This window comes from Numida meleagris, chromosome 2 (assembly GCF_002078875.1).
Source record: "Numida meleagris isolate 19003 breed g44 Domestic line chromosome 2, NumMel1.0, whole genome shotgun sequence".
Taxonomy (NCBI): Eukaryota; Metazoa; Chordata; class Aves; order Galliformes; family Numididae; genus Numida; species Numida meleagris.
Window position 1 is genome coordinate 38,134,009 of NC_034410.1, and position 6,799 is coordinate 38,140,807.

Consider the following 6,799-nt stretch of genomic DNA (forward strand, 5'->3'; position numbering starts at 1 on the left):
AAGCATATGTGAGGGCTGTTCCGAAAGTAATGCCTCCTATTTTATTATGTAGGCCTATGACATCAGAGGTGGATGCTGGTGGTATGGCAGTAGAGGTTGAACCTTCCCATCAATGTTCCGTCACATTTTGTGGCCGTGCAACAGATGGCAGCAGAGGGGCAGTCTGACAGAATGGTGTCTGACACGGAAGTGCAGATGAAGAAAAGAGGTGGAATTGAACTCCTCCATGAGAAAAAAATGGCACTCGCTGACATTCATTGACACTTGCTGAATGTTTATGGATACCAAAGAATGGATGAGAGCACAGTGAAAAAGTGGATGGTGAAACCCTGTGAAACAGTGGGTCACCTCCACTGGTGTAAATTTTGATGAGCACAGCATGCGGGCTCTTGTTCATTGCTTGCAAAAATGTATAGCTAATGGTGGTGAGTATGTTGAAAAATAATGTTTTGTAGCTGCAAATTTTCTCTACCAAATAATGTTATTGTGTTCTTCGTATATGTCGTAATTTCCATGGAAATAAATAGGAGGCATTACTTTTGTAGTGACCTACATGTATTGTGTAGTGACCTGCATTACTTTTGTAGTGACCTAGTATAAGTTACATAGGGTCAGATATTCTGAGTTGAATGTAGACCTCCCTCATGTTGCTTTGATGACCCTGGGGAGTTGCATAACTAAATGCAAAGTTAGGCATGATTTGCACTCCATCCTCAGCTAAGAGAGATGCTACATGGACATGATGATTCACTTTGGCTGGATCAGGCAAGTATGAGAGGCAAATGCAGAGTAATAGCTCCACATAAAAGGCCCTGTTGACAGAGAGATGCAGTCCCTGCTGAATCTTTGGGGAAGCACAATTATTTCCAATAAACAGTCAGGACAGAGTCATTGAGGGTAGGCAGAGGAGGTAGGAAAATGCTATCAGCTATAGTCATGTTCAATTAGTGGCTGTAAAAGTGACATCTGCTCTGCATATTCTACTTAGGATCAGCACTGAGAGCACAGCTCATCTATTAACGCATCTGACAAGCCACAGTTTAACCCACTTTCTCAGCATCTTGCCCAGGAGAATAGGTCATTCTGCTTACTGCGATATTTTTTCAGCACATTTTTCTACCAGTGCTGAGAAAGTGGTCATATTTCAGACAGGAAGGCCCATTAACTTTTTTCAAACAGAGGCAATTCTCTGCCTGACACACTAACCACAGCCAGTCAGCTCACTCATTGCCCAGTGTGAGATGGCACCTGCTCATGCTACAGCTAAGTAGCAACTCCTGATGGGTAGAAAGAAGAGGCTAATTCGTAAAAAAAAGTGGTTCAACCAAACACAAAGTAGTTTCTGTTCTTTTAGATAGTCCCTTGCCACATAAACAGTTAAGATGACTGCCTTGTACAGGAGTCCTGAAGTTCTCATCCAGCTGATATTACACATGAGCTGGAAAAAAACTTACTAGAGCAGGCTTTTTTCTGTTTAAATGAATAAGAAATAAAAACATTGTCTGAGCTGTTTGGAAAACTGTATTTAGAAGTTCCAGTAGATGGAAGTGGGAACATATGAACTAAATAGTTATGTGATATGCAGGCAATTGGAGAATGGAAACTTGATGTGTCGTGACAAGAGTAGCAAAAACGTTTTAAGAGAGTGATCATTGCTAACTGCCTTGATGCCTTTGCTTATATTTGGTATCCCTTAGCACTGTTCCAACTAGATCTTTCCTGTTTTGGATTGTATGTTCTACAGAGAGGCATTTGTGTTTGGATTTATTATTTGGAAAGCACCATGCCTGGGACAGGGCAGCCAATAATGAGCAAATAACTAATGTGTTTTGGGAGCCTGTAACAGTAGCTGTACGGAAAAATGGCAAGACTGCCTGGCTTGCACTGCTGTGAGCCTGTGCTGAGAGCTTCTGTACACAACACGTGGTCACTGGCTAATGTTACCAGTGGTGACTGTGCAGAATTGTGCACAGAGAGCTGAACTGCTAGGAGACAAGTAAGCGCCTTACACAAACAGATCTCAGAGAAGCTTTTCCCCCTGCAGCCATCAGACTCCTTCCCAGCCCCTCAGGCTGATAAGACCTGCTTCTCTGACCCCATTCTCAGGACTTTTTGCAACAGCAGATCCTCATGATGCCAAGCTTGCAGGTATCCCTGTCTTCTCTGTGTCAGGATCAGTCTCTTCCTTCCATCGCAAGGACTATAAACATGCAAACTCTTCTTCTCTTTCACCATTTCAGGACAGTGGTCTCCCCGGGGCACCTTTTGTGTCCTGTTTCCTCTTCCTCACAATCAGGAAACCCTGACCCACCACCCTGCACATCCTGAAGAAGACCATTAAGATGAACGTAAGTTCTCGACAGATCAAACAAAAATCTCCTGACACAGTTTACCTAACAGAATGGGTTATGCCTCCTGCTTGCAAAGTTGTCATTTCTTTACTTTTAGCAACATGAGGATGCCAAAACTGAACATATAAACTGGGTCATTTTGCTGCCGTCACCTTTGAAAATTCAAAGGCAAGGGAAGACAGTGATTCCAACTCCAGCTCAACACTCAGTGCAGGCAGATATCTTTGCCATACTGGCTTGTAAGCTGAGCTTTCCCATAAGTAAAAGTGTATTTTAAACACTTCATCTTTTTCACTTTTAAACCCATCTTCAAACTGTATTTTAGGCAAGAGTTTCCTCCCCTCCTTTTTTTTTTAATTCAAAAATAATTCTTGCCAATTTGAGAAACAAAGTGGCACACTCCCAAAATCACATGCAGCAATAGTTTGGTTTTTCCTTTTGCTGAGGGCTGGAAAGCAAGGAATGGAGTCCTATGATGGAAAAGCTACCTGTCATTGCTTGATGTGCTCAAAATAAGGCCAACTGCTCAGTGCCTAACACTGGGAAGGAGAGGGGAGGAGCAGCACTGTGTTCAGACAGAAGCACACTGTCTGATCCCTTAGCTCTCCTTCATCTCCTGCTTCTTGAAGTCCACAAGGAAAATTCATATATAACATGTGCTGTGTTCTTGGGATATATTTTTCTTTGAACACATTGGCTGCACTTGCCCTAATCTTGAGGCCTTAATCCTTGTTTAGTTACTTTGGAGAAAGCTATTGATTTGAAGTGGTGATGGGTGCCCTAGTACGATATGTACTGTGCTGCTGACACGTTTCCAGCTGCGATCTGGCCACACATGAGTTTGGCTGTTTTTCACTGGTCTGCTACACAAGTACTGGCTGTGGGCCATTAGCTGCCAGCATGCAGTATTAACACCACAGTTACTGTATAATTTCCCAGAGCCCAGCTTTGATAGTTTCCCATCCAATTAACTCGGACCACCTCTGCTCCTGCAGTCCTTGTACTCTGCTTTTCTTACCTCCTCCTTTGATGTCCTTCCCAGAGATATCAGAGATAAAAACAGTGAACTTCCAGTCACCTTGGATGTTCGGTCATTTCGGTATATTAATGACAGTGGTTACAGAAGACTTGCTGAAGTTTTAGAAATTCTTCCTGCTCCCTCTGGGCTTCTTGATATTTTATTTGAACTTACTTACTTACACAACTAAAGCAGAGTTTGCACTGTGGCAGTATCTTTAAATAGAAACTTGACTGTGGTATATTGTTTTGTCTTATATGCACAAAAAAAGTGTTTTCTGGCAAATTTCACACAGTGAAGAACTTGTAGGATGGGACATAAATTAATTACTATAAATAATGCAGTGACTGTAAACTGGTTTTACAGAAACAAGAAATCATCAGCAGATTAAGACTGAGCTCATACAGAATTACTGCAGTCAGGGAACTCAATTCAACAGAGACATTTCCCATGCAGTAAAACCATACGCTTTCTGAAAACATAAATCATAACAAATGAACTGGGGAAGGCACGACACTGACACACATACAATTACAGAACAAAAGATATCTCTCTTGGTTTGACTTGTTTGATTAAAAAACCTGAAAGGATAAGACTTGTTTATCACATTGCATGGGGACACAGCAGATCTTTACACTCAAGGCTGTTTCACAAATATACATAGTTGTGGCACACTAACACTTCAGGCACATTAGTGCTTATTGTAAGTACTTAATAGGTATTTACTTTGTGTAAGGTCAAGGCACTATGAACTCAGTGATGTTCTGACTTGAAAGGCAAATACCTTGTGGGGTAATCTGAAAAAGTCTGTTCCCATCAGCAGATGACTCAGAGGCTTGGTAGGGGGTTTGGAGGTGAATACTGTGGCTTCTGACGAAGTCTTGAGGTGTAAGTTTTAAAGCTTTGCTTGGTACAAGTGACAGTGGTTTGTAGTTCAAAGCATGGCTCAAGGCAGCAATTTCATTTTCTCTGAATTTCAGCAGAAGAAAAATGTAGGAGCTCACATAGTTGTACGCAGCTTGCAATGAAAAAGGAGCTCTTGTGCTATAAATATATTACAAATGCCAAAACAAAGTAGATGTGTTCTTATAAACAATCTTGTAAAGGTAGGTAATCTATTCTGTTAGTTGTAAATTACACCCTCCTGGCCTCACAACTCATGAAATTAAGCTTAGGATAATAGTTTAAAACGTGAACACCCAGAAGTGACATAGCAAATATTTACAGCTTGGTACATCTAATCTATTTATTTATTTAATATTTTCAGTTTTTTAATCTTTTAATATAAAATTGCAACTTGCTCTTTCTTTTCTGTTAGTCCAAGTGCCAGATTTTAAAGTAATTCCGAATGGATGGACAACAGAAAAAAATCCGAAGGCTGTTAGGCATCTAATGTTGCACGGAAGTTCCCAGTGGGATTCTCAAAGCACTAGGTCTGTTTGATGCTTAAATTCCATTCCTTTGCAATGGGAATTAGCTCCACAACCCTTGTAGACATTTCTGGAAATCATACTTGATGCTTACTTGCATTTTTAATAATCTGTGGGGGCTGCTCTGAAAGTAATGCCTTCCATTTCATTATGTTGGCCCATGATGTTGGAGGGAGATGGTGGTGGTATGGCAGTAGAGGTTGAACCTTCCCACTAATATTCAGTTACATTTTGTTGCCATTAGACAGATGGCAGCAGAGGGGCAGTCCGACAGAATGGTGTCTGACATGGAAGTGCCGGTGAAGAAAGGGTGTGGAACTGAATTCCTCCATGTGGAAAAAATGGCACTCATGACATTCATCGACTCTTGTGAACTGTTATGGAGACCAAACAGCAGATGTGAGGTGATGGGCAGTAAGTTTCGGTAGTGGTGACAGCAGCAGTGGTTCACCTCTGCTGGTGTAAATTTTAATGTGTGCGGCATGCAGGCTCTTGTTCATCCTTGGAAAAAATGTATAGCTAATGGTGGTGACTATGTTGAAAAATATTGTTTTGTAGTTGAGAATACTCTATCAAATAGTGCTACTGTGCTCTTTGTATCTGTTGTGGTTTCCATGGAAATAAATAGGAGGCATCTCTTTCAGAGCAACCTACATGCATGCCTTTGCAAATATGGATTCAAGTTATTAAATACTGTCTCAGAATTTACTGAAAAAAATTATGAGAATTTTTCCTAAGAAAGTATAGCACTGTTAGCCTTGGTATTAATTAGGCTCAAATCAGGAAAAGATGGTTCTATACAGTCCTTTCGAAAATGAATATCTAATCATGCTCTGTGAGTGCTTAGTCTCATATGCTCTCATAATACAACAAGACAAACATATATTATTCATCTTTCCAGAATCTCAGCTGGTTTTGCTTTAAATAAAGGACAGTAGATGGATGTCTAAGTCAACTGAGAATTTAATGTCAGAATTTGTTTAGTTGGGCTCAAGCTCTTGACAAGATCTAAATATAAACACAATTAAAAGAGAAATCTCTGAGATTTTGAGTCTAAGTTGACTGTAGAAATATACTGTCATCCAATTTGCAAGTAAGTACTTTGGAAAGGTATTTACTTTTTTTGTTTGATTATTTCTTTGCTCTAAGAAGCACTTGAAAGTCAGTACATTTCAAATGCAAACTGATAGAAATGTAATCTCAGTCATCTAAATGAGGAAGAAGATCAGAGGTCTTCCAGTTCATCTTTCTTCCCCCATAGTATCTTCTTTTCCAGTTGATAACAGAAAGAAAAGCAAAACTAAAATCAATTCCAGAAGTATATGAAGAAAGTGAAAAGAATACTGCAATATCGTAGAGCAGTAACAACCCCAAACCTTGTTTTTCCAAGTGTTATATTTTCAGTAGTACATGTGAATGCAAATAGGCTAAAAAAAAAGCACTGCATCAAATGCATGCTTGCACAAATGCTCACACAAGCATATGCCTTTATGACCTCTTGCTGATTTCTACAATAAAAATGAAGGTCAGAATTTTATTTTGATTTGCAAGTTATGGAAGAAGTGTCAGACAGGTACTGCTGGTATGCAATATTTACACACTTAATGACAGAAATATCTGAAATTAGCCGTCTTGCTCTTGACTTCAGAACCTGAAAACACACACACACACACACACACACAATAGCAGCAAGAAAAGCTTTTTTTATTCAAAGGTGTAGCACTCCTTTTATGATACTTGCTATCTACTATTGCCATCTAAAGCTTACTCCCTTAATGCTGATTGGATATTTTTGCTGAGGCATGTAGCAGTGAAGCATGAAGCAGTATTTTCCATCTACTGACATATCAAAAGGTAGCTTATCGGATCATCTTAGTTTGCCATTTTTCCTGCGTCACAGGTACATTCTTTGGTCGACTAGTCCTTGTTCCTTCGGGGAGGGGCCTTTCTCGTTACATCTCGTATCCTCGCAACCGCCTATTACAACAAGAACCCCACCT

General features: G+C 40.2%; 1 long non-coding RNA gene across 1 annotated transcript; it reads left to right on the forward strand.

Annotated features, from left to right (window-relative positions):
• Positions 508–5,844, forward strand: LOC110395064. Its single transcript, XR_002436133.1, has 3 exons — positions 508–2,148; positions 2,241–2,348; positions 5,044–5,844. It is a non-coding gene; the product is annotated as an uncharacterized LOC110395064 (long non-coding RNA).